Source organism: Agelaius phoeniceus, chromosome 6 (assembly GCF_051311805.1).
Source record: "Agelaius phoeniceus isolate bAgePho1 chromosome 6, bAgePho1.hap1, whole genome shotgun sequence".
In the NCBI taxonomy this organism is placed as follows: Eukaryota; Metazoa; Chordata; class Aves; order Passeriformes; family Icteridae; genus Agelaius; species Agelaius phoeniceus.
In genome coordinates, this window is record NC_135270.1 from 35866879 (window position 1) to 35881908 (window position 15030).

At 35.2% G+C, this 15030-nt stretch overlaps 1 long non-coding RNA gene across 4 annotated transcripts in view; it reads right to left on the reverse strand.

Moving 5' to 3' along the window:
• Positions 1–6240: 6240 nt before the first annotated feature.
• Positions 6241–15030, reverse strand: part of LOC143694367 (uncharacterized) — a 144660-nt gene continuing 135870 nt past the window's right edge. For all 4 annotated transcript variants that reach the window (XR_013182824.1, XR_013182823.1, XR_013182822.1 and 1 more), the window contains one exon: positions 6241–10760. This is a non-coding gene — a long non-coding RNA (uncharacterized LOC143694367). The remainder of the gene's footprint in view (positions 10761–15030) is intronic.

Below are 15030 nucleotides of genomic sequence, written 5' to 3' on the forward strand. Positions count from 1 at the left end.
AGTGTTCCCTGCTAATACAGTGAAATGACTTGTGGAAACACTCATCAGTAGCAGAAGGAAATGTACGTCGTAAATAATGAGGAAGCTGAACACAATTTCAAAATTGTTTGTCAAGATGAATCTGCATGGAGACACTTGAAATTTAATGCTGCAAGAGTCTTAATCAGTCCATCCTGTCTGTCAGTCCATCAGTTATGAGTTCTCGCCAGAAGCTTTAAGTGCTAAAAGAGTCAGGAATTAAAAACTGCCTATGTCTTCCGATCTCCTAAGCTGCCAGGATATAAATGAGAAGTCTTAAATTAAATACCTGGATTTAGACTTGAATTATTCTAAGACACTTTAAAAATCTGTATCTAAGAGTGCTGTTATTCAGCAGGCTAAAACTAGTGATGTTGCATTAAGAATAAGCAAATTTTTAAAAAAATTATAGCATTTTTCTACTTGTTGGACACAAATACAGACCATTCATGTGAAAGCTTTACTGATCTCAAGCTTTTGTTCCTTACTGCAGTGACTTACCAGATATGTGCATAACTGATGTTAGAGGCACCAGTACAATCAAAACTTCCCTTACTCCCTTCCTACAATCACTATATTGGTTCTACAAGCAGTGTGCACTGTGAATTCTCTGAACCCGCTTTTTATACTTCATCCAAGAGTTTATCCAGTCATGACCATGACACTTTACTCTTCACTGTGGTGAGCAGTAAATGTAGAGAAAGTAGTGTTGATAGGTTTACAGAATCTGTACTTGGTTTGCTTTGTATGGGGAAATGCTGTAATGCTCCCATTTAGGGAAAAACACCTTTAATTCTGAATTCTCTGCAGCCATAATAAAGCATGCATGTACTCACTCACTATTAGTGTTATATAAATAATTTATATGATCTATAGGACAATGCAGCCATAAAGTACATTAATTTCTATATGCCAGTATATGTCCATTTATATAGAACCAAGCATATATAAATTGGAGAAGATGCCAGAAATATTAAAGAATTGGATATTAAAATAATATCACAGCTACCTACATCACCTCAAATAAATCTTCCTCAGTGAGATGATTTTAAGCAATCTAGGTATTTTAGGTACTTTTTTTTTTTTGTCAATTTGATTGCAAAACCTCTGGTTAAATCCCGTAGCATTCTATGAAGATGACCTTGAAAATAATGTTTCTGTCACAAAGTAGAAACTTTAAGAGAAGAGAGTCTGTGAAGAAGTGCCCTATGCAGGGGACAGGAGTTGAGTCCTTTTGTCCAAGTGTCCTTGGGTGTCCCACACAGGGCCAAGAGTTGGACCAGGTGATCCTCTTGGGTCCCTTCCAACTGAGCAGATTCTAGGATTCCAAGAAAGGGCAGGGGCGTGTTGCTCTCTCTTCAGGTATGGTTAAATCAGAAAGAACTGATTCTGAAGAAGAGCCATGAACAGGATGAGAGCCTGTGGGTAAAAATCAAGGACAGGAGCAGCAAGGGACACCTCATGTTTGGTGCAAGTCACAGCCTGCCTGAACAGGGGCAGAGTGTTGACAAGGCCTCTTTATTCAACTACAGGAATCATGGTGCTCACAGGTTTTCATCCCAGTGGGGGATTGCAACCACCTGAATAGCTGCTGGGAAAGCAACACAGCAGGCTGTAAGTGATTCATGAGACTCGTGGAGTGCATCTGAACTCCTGGTCCAGGTGTTGGAGAAACTATCCCAGAGGAGAAGAGTCACTGGTCCTTGGGCTTATCAGTGTGAACAAGATCATTAGAAAGATCAGAGACAGCCTTGGCTGTATCAACCACATCATTGTTGAGTCTTCCATCTGGAAGAACCTTGGCTAGACAAGGAACAGAGTCAGGACCCTGAAATTTGGAAGAGCAAATCCTAGCTGTTGAAGGAGATGGTGAATGAAATCTCCTGTGATACTGTCCTTGGAGACAGAGGAGCTGACCAGAGCTGGCAGCACTTTAAGGCCACTTTTCTTAGAGTAAGAGCTCTCCATCCTGTTGGGTAGGAAATCAAGCAGTGCAGACTGGAAGCCAGCATAGTTAAGCAAGGATCTACTCCTCAAACTGAGCAGTGAGAAAGAAATACTGTCAATGGAAGCAGGGACAGGTGACCTGGAGAGAATACAGGAATACAGTCTGGATGTGTAATGATAGGATAAGGAAAGACAAGGCACAGATGGAATGGATCTTGGCAAAGGATGTGAAGAAATATAATAAGGAGGGATTCTATAAGTATATAGGTCAGAAAAGAAAGGCCAAGAATATGAAAGGTCACTGATAAATAAGAAGGTGGAACTAGCAACAGACATAGAGAAGGCTGAGGTACTTAGTAAGTTATTTGCCTCAGACTTTACGTTTCCATGCAGCTTTATCTCATCTGTTAGTAGATTTCTGTATAAAAAGAAAAGTCAAAATTCTGCCTACTACACACCGATTATTGAAAGAAGGAACAATCCATTAAGTGTTGATTCAGTTCCTATGTCTACTACTAAAGTAACCAAGTTAAAAGGGCCTCTGGGGAGAGTCATTATCATATCTCCCTGTTTCCTTTCTCATGTAAATCCACTGGTAGGTGTCCCACTCTGAACTGGTTCCTTCAGTAAGGGTGTGCTGGCATTATTCCTGAAAAAAGAAAACAATGCAAGTCTCAAAGGACTTGGTCCCTGGACAGGTTACCCCTTAGTGGCTCAAATTGTTTAACAGCTTGGACTTTATATTTCTCAGGTAGACTCTGAAATTCTATTTCATTAAATGCGTGCCACATTGCTATTGTTACTTCCCCTACCTTTTCAGGGTATCTCTGGCTAATTTCATGTCCAGAGGGAATGAGAATACTTGTAGAAGTTCGACAAGCACAGCCTGTGCCATGGGGGGTGAATGCTTATACCTCTGAGGGTCTGTTAAGTATTGTTCTCCCTTCCAGATAAGCACCAATTGAGCCTTGTCATGTTTCTGGCTTGGAATCATAAAAGATATATCTTTTACATCTAGGGTTGCTGCTATCTGAGTTTGAGTTACCAGTTCCAGAAAATTTAGCACAGCAGTGGTTAAAGCTGCAGTATTATCATTCAATTGCCTGCAATAAACTGGCCAGATAAGAGAATTAGAAAGGGAGTGTGAAACCACCTCGACAATGTCAAAGTACTCGGGTGCTTGTATTGTGGTTGTTAGGTTTGCCATGTTGGGTGCTGCAGCTGTTAGTGGAGCCAAATCATCTGTGACTTCAGAAAATCCATTTTCTGCTGCAGCAAAAATTCAGCACTGTGATACACCAGCAATTCTTTATTTAGGGACTGTAAGTGCTGCTCAGATCGAGTGCACTGCAGTCTCTTGATTTCTTTTAGGGTTAAGATTAGCAGACATCTGCTTCTCACCCAGGAGCCATAAATTAACCTTATCAGTTTGGCAGATAACACTTGCTCTGCTTAGTCCAGTGATTTTAACTCTTTGCTGTCTGTGTAGTACACCCAGCTTTCCAGCATCCCACGGCATTAATACTGACTGGATATCACCCGATTTATGGCCAAACTTTGATATCTTGGTGGCTGCATATGGCACCTTTTTAACAGGAATTTGCAGGAATTACACAATCATTTGTGGTTTTAGTTTTAATTAAGGGGTCATAATGTTACTTCCTCATTATCAGATGTCAATGCAAACTTCATTTACCGATGTTAATGCAAATGCCACATTTTGCTCCTTATCAGAACAACAGATCTGTTCACCTTCTCCAAAATCCTCCACTGGACACAAAAATAATCTGAGTTATAAGACTGTGTTTCTGAAAATGTTACAGAAGTGCTCCATATCCTGCAATTCTTCCTGTAAGATTCTCTCTCATGCACATCCCAAAGCTCTGCCTGAAGCTTTCCAAGGCAATCACACTGCCTGCAGCCCCATCTGCTTTTCCTCATTTAAATGGTAGCACAATTCTTTCATCAAATCTTGTAAAGTTAGTATTACTTTATCTTCAGATTTCTGAGTAACTAATTGTTCCTTTTGTGCTGCTTTAAGGGCAAAAAGCAGCCTCTTTCAGATCACAAACTAGTTTTTTTTGTAATTGTGGACATATGTTGCAATTCTATTTATTTACAGACCAACTTAAAAAGATTCTTTCCTCCTGCAAAAACTAAGAAGAAAATTCTGACCCTTATAACTCTCCTGTAAACTCCTGTATTAATAAGCAACACCTTTTCACCCTGAAATACTTGGATACCTTGAATTCTGGCTGTATGTGTAGCCAGAGGAGCTAAGAAAAAAATCACAATACTCTGATAAAAGCTAACAGGGATCTATAAAGTAGGTGGTTTTGAATACATTAAGGATTTTGATGCTGTAACTGTTCTCTGAATCAAGCTACGTGCACAATACAACAGTGAATACTTTTTTATAAAACCCACAAATATTAAATAGATGCTTTCCCCATGCATTTGGTACAACTGCCTTTTCCTGCCTATTTCCCCACTTCATAAAGAACATTACACTCCCCAAGGCTGTGTAATTGACCTTATAGATGGCTTAAATTCAATTCTGATCCTTAAAGCATTTTGAAACAGCTCATTTTCAAATCAGGGGATGCACTGTTGGTCTCAGCTAGGCTGACATAGAAATGCAGGGATTTCTTATGACTAGTTTTGATGTGATCTGTTTATGAGCTGTAATGAAATGGCTGCTAAGATAAACAATGTCCTCAGGCTGAAAACTGTAAGCTACTAGAGCAGCTGTCTCCCTAGCCAAACACCAGTACGTATTTTCTGATGACCTCTACCTTATGATGTTCCTATTATCAGAGTAGATTGATACATTAAAATAAAAGTGACAACAGAATACACAAATTTCTTGTTCTTGGCACATTTTTGAAGTAATCTTCTCTACAATATATTTTCATTTTTCTGAGACATCTCTATCCAATCAATTTTAGAGATTGATATCTTTCATTTTTGCATTTGTTGTTGGAGTTAGAGAGCATATGGATCTCATCCTTCATGTTTTTGTGCTAGACATGTCCCCAAAATATTTTATATAAAAAAAGGCTACATCAATTTGAACAGATTCAAGGGTTTTTTCTCAACCCCTGAGTGAGACACGTAGGTCTAATCCCATTTTATAAAAATAGCTAATAGGATGTTACAAGGGAGAATAAAAAGAACTGCTGAGAAAGGAAACAAAACTCCTCAGCTGTTGTTCCATACATCCCAACAATACCCACTGATTGATTGGTGCTAGTAGAGTTGTATGTTGTGTGCTGTGGGTCAGCCTCTGGACAGCACTGAAGTGCTGTACTTCCAGAAATTTCTCTTAAGCTCCAACAGTGTATGTTAACTCAAGACTGGCCCTTATTATCACTAAAAATTACACTCATTTTAAATGCTGGAGGCACTTTGCTGGATGTCTGACTTTATGCCCAAATTTTGCTGATGGCTATAACAGCACCACTTCCTTTTCGTGTCTCATTGCCAGCTAAGTAATACACTGTATCAGCTTAGTTACACTTGAACCATGCATATTAGCATGTTTGCATTATTAAATATGTTCTAAAATTTATTAAACCACAACCATAAATTCAAAGATGACTAAAATCTACTGGTTACTGAGAGATTTTTAAACCTAATGGAAACATATATTTCAAAGTTGTCTTCACTCTTACTTTTTTTTTCCTCTTTTTTCTTTATTTTTAAGAGACAGACTAGAAAGTAGAGAAAGAAATCATTATAATAAAAAATGCTGCTCCCTCTGTTGGGCATCTCCTCTGATAGCCAAGTTCACCACACTTTCTGTGCTTTTTATAAATATCATTGCTTACTTATTTCTGTCCAGTCATTGTGTCTTTTACGTAAACTGTATTTAAGTTCCTGAAAATTTTTCAGGTTGCCATAAAATGGGTTGTGCATGTAAATGCCTGAACAGCAGCAATTTCAGGACTATAACAACTTCATGTCAAAGTATAGCAATGTCATATATCTACATTCCAAAACATAGATTCCATAAATGCAGATTTTGTTTGGGTTCTTCTTAGGTACACCTAATTATTGCATATTTTTTCTTAGCCATGTAAGTATCTGCTTCAGGTTTGTGTCTTGAAAATAAAATAAACTAAATAAAGTGGAAAACTGCAGGGCACTATTAAAAATGAATGTTTTGAAAATGGGAAATGTTGATTAAAGACAAAATAGTTGGTAAATTAATTGTCTACGAGCTGTGTAATCATTTCTAAACTTCATCCATTTAAAGAAAAAAAAGGTTCTAACTTACTTTTAATTGATTTTATTTTGAAAATCTTAATGAATACAGGCAATAAAGAAAAAAGGGATTTTAACATTTCCAACAGACATTTTGTATTTCCCACATTAGACTAAGGAAAACATTGTATTTTTAATCATTTTTGCTCTTTCATAATTAGAAGACAAATTCACTTAGTAAAAATGTGACTAATGATAAAAAACACATAAAAGACACATGAGTGATCTTTAAGGAATACGTAATAGCATTGGTTTCCATATGGAAAATGCTGAGAAAAACAATACTGTTTTTCAACACTATTGAAAAGTATTTCAGTGATACCATTAAAAGCAAAATCACTGAACTAAAAGACCGTGTGGACAAGAATACTCTAAGGATTTCTGTGATAAAACATTTAACTTCATAGATAGAGATTTAGAGGGAAACAATAAAAATAATTTTATTTATTTATTTTTAGAGCAAGGAAGACTTAATTTCAAAAAAGGAGAAAACTTAAAAATATATTTTGATAAATTTCATGCTTATTTGATAAAAAAATTTTCATTCACTATCCACTAAAACTGTTAACTGTTCCTTAGTAAATTTGATTCTTGGTAAGAATTGTACTCACTTGATCTGTATGGATTCCATCCTTTCATGGAAAATAGATTAAGTATTTCAACACACTGATTTGTCCTACACTGAGTTGAAAGGTGCATAATATTTTTGAATGACAATCCTAAATTTTAAATTGTAGGGTTTTTAAATTCAATTTGGATTAAACTTTTACCTTCCTGAGGAAGGTCAAAAACTTGTGAATGACCTTCAGTCTTTCTAAACAGAGATGATTTACTATAATTTTAAGGCAACACCTCAGTAAATCTTTGCAACTATTAAGTTATTTTCTGGCTACAAATAAAAAGCTCTAGCATGAGCTACTCCTTAGCTGCTATCAAGGTTTCCTTTGCTAGCCTTTTGTTTTTGTCAAATACCATATCCTTTCAGGAATAATGTCTCCAGTTTGATCAATGAATTCCTTTGTATCAATTAATGAATAAATAAACTCTGCAATACATCCCCTGCCTCATAACGTGCTGAGGTCAGAATAAGTCATTGCTATGTTTAGTAGCAGAGCTAATTTCTAATTTGATCTGTAGTATTCACAATTTTTTTTTTCTTCATATACATTAGCAGTTGTCAGTGCTATTTATCATTAATTGCTCAGTAAAACAGGTTAATCTTTACTATCCAAGAAAATCCTTTGTCTAAAATGACAGTGTTTCACAGCTATTGAAGGCCAAGGTGAGCAAGACTAGTGAAAAAAAGAGAATGAAAGTGCTGATAAAACTTCACTATGGGTAGAAATCCTTTAGCATTCTTAGCATAGATGTATGAGAAATTCTCTTGAATGAATCATTGGCATGGATGCACTGGAATATTTTAGGTAGTCAACAGTATTTCCTCCTTGGCAATGCCACCTTGCAAATCTACAAGAAGTAACATTACATGAGGTTGCTAGAAAAATTATGTCTGACAATTAATCTGAATATATTAGTACTTTAGAGATTTAGTTATCCACTTGTCTAACCAACTAGCAAAAATAAGTCATTAACTTTTGATCATGTGTGACATATGATATGCAACGGGTACTTGCTACCAAAAGTAATAAATCAATGCCTGTATATAAGGTCCAGTGGCTGGAATTTCCTTCCTTATTAAAAATAAACAATCCATCAGTCAAATCAATTGAAGCATCACATAAACATTTTACATTGTTCTTCCATCAAGCATAAGACAGGAATATTTGACTAGCTGAAAGATTTACATTATTGCAAAGATCCTGATTGAAACTTTGGCCATACTGATATCAGTGAGAGTTTTGCCACTGATCCCAGTGTGGCTAATATTTCACCACAGTCCAGGATGGCAGGCTGCAGAAAAATGCAAATTAGAATAGCAAAAATATAATACCAAACTTGGTAAAAGATACATCACCTGTAAATATCTACGATGCATTAAACATGATATGATGACTATATTGATAACACTTTGATGCGCTATCAGTTTCTCATTGTAACTATGGCAAGACAGGGAAAGGGCTGAACAGTGCAGGTATCATCAGACATAAGAGACTTGAACAGGCATCTGATTTTCCCTCATGTCACACCATTCCTATTCCTGCTTTTTTTTAGCTAGTACCATTTTTCTAATTGCAAAGTGAAACGGATAGCACTTTAATTTTAAATTAAGACTTTATGTATTAAAGAGGTGGCACGGTATTTTCAAGATGATTCGTGTATATATTAACTATCTTGTTTATGCAACTGTAATCACCAAACTCAAATTCACTTCTAATGGACCATGCATAATGTCAGGGTCTCTGCTGTCCACTCAAATGCCATAGAATACATCTGACTCTATAATGAGCCAAACAGTTGTCTCTTCATAATCTCAAGATAGCCTTCTGTTAGGTATCTGTTTCCAAATTTTACAACACTATAGTGGAGATTATGTGCTTTCATGGCTAAAATCCAGTTGAAGATGTACTTGCTCTGAATTCTCTCACATTTTGTTAAAATTATTGGCAAGCAGTTGCCTTCATATCCTTCGCAGTGAAAACGTTTGACCTTACAGAGTCCAAATGGCTTATTGCCTAGTTTTGATCTACTTTGTACACTAATGGGGAAGAGATCAAAACCAGATGACAGACATCAAGGCAAACGGCCAGTGGCAGAATGGTAGGCCTGGAGGCAGAAAACTAAAATAAACCTGCCAAGCATTATTTATCTCGAGCAATAACTACCTCAAGCTGACTGCTTTTATGATTAACTTCCAAACAGTTACTGAGAACCACCAACAAAATTTATTTCGAAATTTGACAGCTTGAACCATTATTCCTCTTCTAAAATGGATTTTCTTACATTGATTTTAAAAAGCAATGCCGAAGAACCATGTTTGATAGAAGCACATAAAGGCAGACATATCTTGGGAAAATACAAATATGGCTGTATAAAGAATATGGTAATAAAAATAAGTAACTTTCCCAACTTTTTTTTTTTTTTTTGGTCAAGGACAGTGTAAGGCAATTTCAATTTCATGGAACTTTAATCATGTACGTTGGTAGTGTGTCTGCTGGATTATCCTCTCTAATATAACCTCCAGGAAAAGGTATATTTAACTACAGGTATAGCAAAAGGAAAAGTATTAAAACTTAATAAGAAAACTTATTTTTCTTAATAAAAATAAATTAAATTAGACTATGCTTCTGCTGTAGGTTTATCACATCTACCAGCAAGCAACTTTTATCTTCAGAATTACAAATAATAGAAGGGCTTTTCAAAATTAATAGCTTGGTAAACAAATATTACTGTCATAATTAAGCCACAATTTTGTCACCACCAATTGCATTTTTACTTTAGTATGGTAACTTGTATTGCTTAGCCCTTCAATATCCTTAAACATGTTCACATTTACATTTACATGCTGAAGGCTAGAACACCACAGACCATGGTAAGAGAAATATCAACAAGCAATTGCTTGAATTTTGTTTCTTTGTTAAAAGCAACAAGGACCAAAACATAGCATATAAAATACAACCACAGTACCTTGACCCAGGCATTGAAAATCAAAAAACCCCAGACACTTAGGTGAAATTAAATTAGATTTCCTAACTATTTTTCAATTTTTTGCCCACAATCAGGTATACAAATCTACAATCATATATTAACCAAGTACAATCATATATTAACCAAGTACAATTACAATTGCAAATTACCACAGATAAATGTTTATCTGGGAGTGCCATAATCCTTGGGTTGTTTAGGGATCCTGTTGCAGGGTAAAGACTGACCCTTGGCAGTGCAGCTGCATGATTTACTGACTGAGACAAAAAATATTATCAGCAAACAACATTTAATATCAACACTTGGTAACTTGTAGATTCTGTAAAAGCAGCTTGCAGGGTTGGAATGATGTAGAAACACTAATCTTTACAGTGTAAAAATTGGATGACCAATCCTATACAGAAATACAACCAAAGCTCCTGATATTCCATACTATTAATTGCACTTAATGCATTGATAGATATTTCACAATCATCTCCTGCATGATACCAATAATGTTGGTTTCCTACTATCCTCAAAGTATAACGCTGTGTATCTTAAGTATATCTTAAGTTTTAGGTGCTATGGCAATAAAATATATTGTTTACTTCTTTACAAAGAAGCAGCTTATTTGATTTGCAACGGTCTTACAATCGCAAAGTTGTTAGAAAGGCCATCTACTTCTCTGGGAAACCTGTTCCAGTATCTCCCAAGTGTCCCAGTAAAGAATTTTTTTCCTCCTAATATCTAATGTGAATTTACTCTCCTTCAGCTTAAAGTCATTTCCCCCTTTCCTATGAAAAGTCCCTCTCCTGCCTTCCTTTATGCCCATTTTATGCACTGGAAGGCTGGTCTGAGGTCTCCTCTTCTCTTCTCTTCTCTTCTCTTCTCTTCTCTTCTCTTCTCTTCTCTTCTCTTCTCTTCTGTTCAAATCCAAGATAGATCCTCTATAGAAAAAAAGAATTAATAGGCAGCAGGTTTCTACAAAGGAATTCTTGTAGACATTTTATTTCTCCCTCAAAGTTTTTATTTTTTTAATACATTCTGCTATTATTTTACATTGCCTCTCTAACAAGGTATTTCAATTCATTGGTTATATTGATTCTTCTGATATTTAATTATGTGAAAATAGAGGTGGGAGCTAGGTTTAAGACACAAACAATTAATGAAAAATATAAAATATTATCTTTAGGGTTTTTTTGACTACTTCAGATGCTTACTGGATTTTCTATCAAAATGACATTGCTTTCCATTTCAAATGAAATAACATTTCTGGGTGGGAAAACATGTCATTTTATTTAAACAAAATGAAGGATTCTGGTTTTGTAAATTTATTTAAATTAACTTACATTTATATGAAAAAAATTGCATAAAAATGAATTACAAAAAAGTTCCTTTAATACATTTTGATCTCATAAATGATATAAAAAACTTATATAACATGTATTGACATTTAGAAATTTTTAGGACCAAGATTTTCTAATTACAGTAATTTCTTCAGAGTAACTGCTCATAGGTAATTGTTTAACTTGTATTTTGATAGAGGTTGTAAATCCTAGGATACTCTGAAGCAACTATGGTCATCTGCTTAAAACAATTCTGCAAGAAAAACAGCCTTTTTCAACTAAGAAAGTATTAATTCTATACATATTTAACATTACTGATTTCTGATATATCTGGTTACAAGTTATTTTCATGATACATCTACAAATTTAGGTTCTTGAGTAACACACTATCATGTGCAGTTATGAACTCTAAATTTTATTAATATTTTATAATTCCAGAATATATTCTGCTGACTGAATTGGTTGGCTGATCATTATGTTCTGCTGACTGAATTGGCTGGCCGATAATTATTTTCCCCAAACATCTGAAAAATCTTTTTATGAAAAAAAAATCCAGTCAATTGCTCTTATTTGGGGGGAAAAAATCAACCAAACAAAACAAATCAGATTTGAAGTATGATATTTTTCCTGAGAGTAATACCAGCTTATTCAGAACTCTCAATTTCTCCTATGGAGTTCAATTGTAGAGAAGCTGTATAACCGATGAAAATTTACTCTCCTTCCTCAAAGAGGAATGAGATCCAGAACAGAGACATTGTTACAGGCTGCTGTGTGTGGAACAAGGAGTTGCAGTGCAAACTCTTTTGTCATGTTTCAGTGCCATAGATAAAAAAAGCATGTATGTGTTTACCTGTGCTTGCAGCAGGTCAGAGATGAATGCACCTCTCCTGCATTGGTGAGGCTGCATCTGGAGCACCAGTCCTATTCCCACTGGGTGGAGGAACGGAGGAGGGAAACAGGGGAAGTCTTGGAAATTATAAGTGCTGCTGCTGAAAAAGGCTGTCTCAGAAAAAGATCCTCTTCCGCTCAAGAAATCAGCCTGTCTTTCCAGAATTCTACCACAAAGTCTGTTTTTCAGCATTTCTACTAGTTCAGTGGTCTCTGAGACTCTTTTCCCCTCTGTATCTTTATTCCTTCTTGCTAAATTCCTGTGATATTCCATTAGAAAATTAAAAAGCAATTAAACTTTAACCTCATTTTCTCATACATTACACATGCTACTCCTTTGGAAGCTACACAAAAAACAGAGTGGAAAAGACCAAGCTGAATCTTTTAAGCAAAGGAATTTAGTAATAAGTCATCTTGTGACCCAAGCTGAGCAGCCTCACTGGAAAAGTTAGATATCTGAATATTACACATATAAGATGTAGCCTGTATTGTTTGGTGCCTTGTACTTCAGGGCTGCCTGTACAAGACAGTATTGGACACATCCTTGTCATCTTTAACCTAATACAGTCAGTTTATAGTAATGCTATAGCTAATTAAAGGAAAAAGTATTTTCAAGAACATTTTTTGCCCTTTTCTTTTTTGACTTGGTCATAGATCCAAAACAGATTTCAGAGCAGATGCGAAATTTGGAAAAGTATATCAAACTTTAAGAATTGAAGGCTACTCTGTGGTTTTTGGGATTTTTTTTTGGTGTAAAAACAGGTAAAACAGAGAATGCCTCCCAGTTATGTCTGTCATTTAAAAAATGATCCAGTAAAGACTGAGAGAGCTCCTAAGTATATTCACCCCTAAACATAAAGACCTGAGAATGACTAGAGAATCTAAGAGTATACCTCATCCCTTGATTTGTGACAGTGAGTGGTTTTGCCATCTCCTTTGTGTTGCTGAGAGAGCCTTACAAATGCCAAGATGATGCTAGTATAGCAACAAGCTTAAAAAACATTTTTTTACGGATAGTAAATGGATATTCTCTTGTTTCTACAAATTTGATATTACTTAAAAAAAAATGCTGGTTTTAGGATGAGAAACCAGCAGTATTAATGATTCCTATCTGTAGCCATGAATTTACATGTTTTGCATTGTACACCGATGAATGTAATAAAAGCTCCATATATTGAATCATCTTCATGACCTTAAATAATTCTTGTATTCATGGTTTCTGTCTTGTTTTAGCAATTTTTCTAAATCCATTCATGTGTTATGCAACCTTTTTTTGTGGAGATATTACTGTTTAAATTGTCCATTCTAAGGCTTTTATCTTCAGAATATTAAAATATTCACTCTCATAGTTCATCTTTTGAATATGTCTTACTATTGCATCAATACTCCTGTTTCTGAATGTAATTTCTGTAGTTAAACACAGGAGTAAATGCAAGTATCTAAACCAACAGGAAATATTTATTTAAATGAAAGAAATTACTGTAATTAAGAGCTACAATTACTGAGCTCAACAGAGTATTAAAATATAAATTTTTTTTTATATATGCAAGTACATTAAAAGACCCTTTGAAAGTCTACAGTTTACACTTCATGTAATAACTTATAAGCATCTTTTTCCTCATATATTTGTTCTAATTTCCTATGTATCTCTTTTTTTATTGTTATGAAGAAAATTTCTAATCAAAACTTGTGGATATAGTTCAGAGTTCTGGACTTTCCATTTTTGTGGAGATGTTGTTCAAGCAGTATCTGCCTTGGTTTTCAGATAAAACCTTGGACAGGTAAGAAAATCTTCCAAAATATATATTGTTGTAAATAAGATTTATCTAGCAATCAGAATAGAGTGTGAAGACAGACTGATGTGAGAATAGGACTGCATGAAAGATGTGGTACCTACTTATATTTTCATTTGGCAACTACTTTAAGAGGGCTTTGAAAAACACTAGGCATGACTTTAAATTATACTAGGTGGGCCCTTCACACCAGCATATTGCAAAAAAGATGACTTGTGCTGATCGCCCCACGAAATACTTGTGCTATTTATAAGGGTTATGAGAAAAATTGGGTTCTGCTGCAGCATATTACGCCCCAAATCTTAAATAAAGGTGATGATAACTAAACCTTTCCTGAAGCTCCTACATCCTCGAATTCCATGCTAACTACCTTCTCTCATTTGTCAAACATCTGTGGCTTACTTTCTTATTATAACTACATCTTATTCTGTTCTTGGGGTTTGGTAGTTATACAGCACAGGAACACTCTATTTAAGACCAAAACCTACTGTTGAATTCAGTGTCAGGGCAGAGTTTTATAGCAGTGAGGAATTGCCTTGATAAATGGCCCTGACATTAGTGTTTTCATGACTCTGCCTTCAATGTCATTGCATCACAGTGCAGAGTGCTAAAGTAAGACCACTGCTACCTTCCAACAACATATTAAGCTGAAGCTCACTCTATCTCTAGATCCCATAGGCACAATAAATGGGGAAAATAACACATTTACAAACTGATAAAATCCAGCAAAGCTAATAAAATCAGACACTTTATAGCTTGGCTAATAGTGTCCTTTGAAGGGCATCAAATACCACATCATGTACTACTCTGAGGGAAATAAATTTAGCTACAGCAGTACTGCCTCTGAACTATGCATTTAAATACACAGGAGATACCAAAGCTAATCAAGTTGTAATGATAGAAATTGTATAATTAATGCCTTGTTTTTGTTAATGTGGTTTTATGCTGGTTTGATAGGAGCAAAATCATGTAAAATTGTTCCAATTTCAACAAAAAAGTTCTTCCAAAATTTTAGAAATATTTCAGCTACTACATTCTCTTTCCTCATGTTCTGTGTGTCTATTGGAAAGACATCATCATGTGTCACATTAGCAAAAAGGACTTTTTTTGTTATTGCCTTACAACTGCAACAATAACTACATTATTCATTTGTTCTGGCTCAAAAAATAATATGAATCCTTTTTATTTTT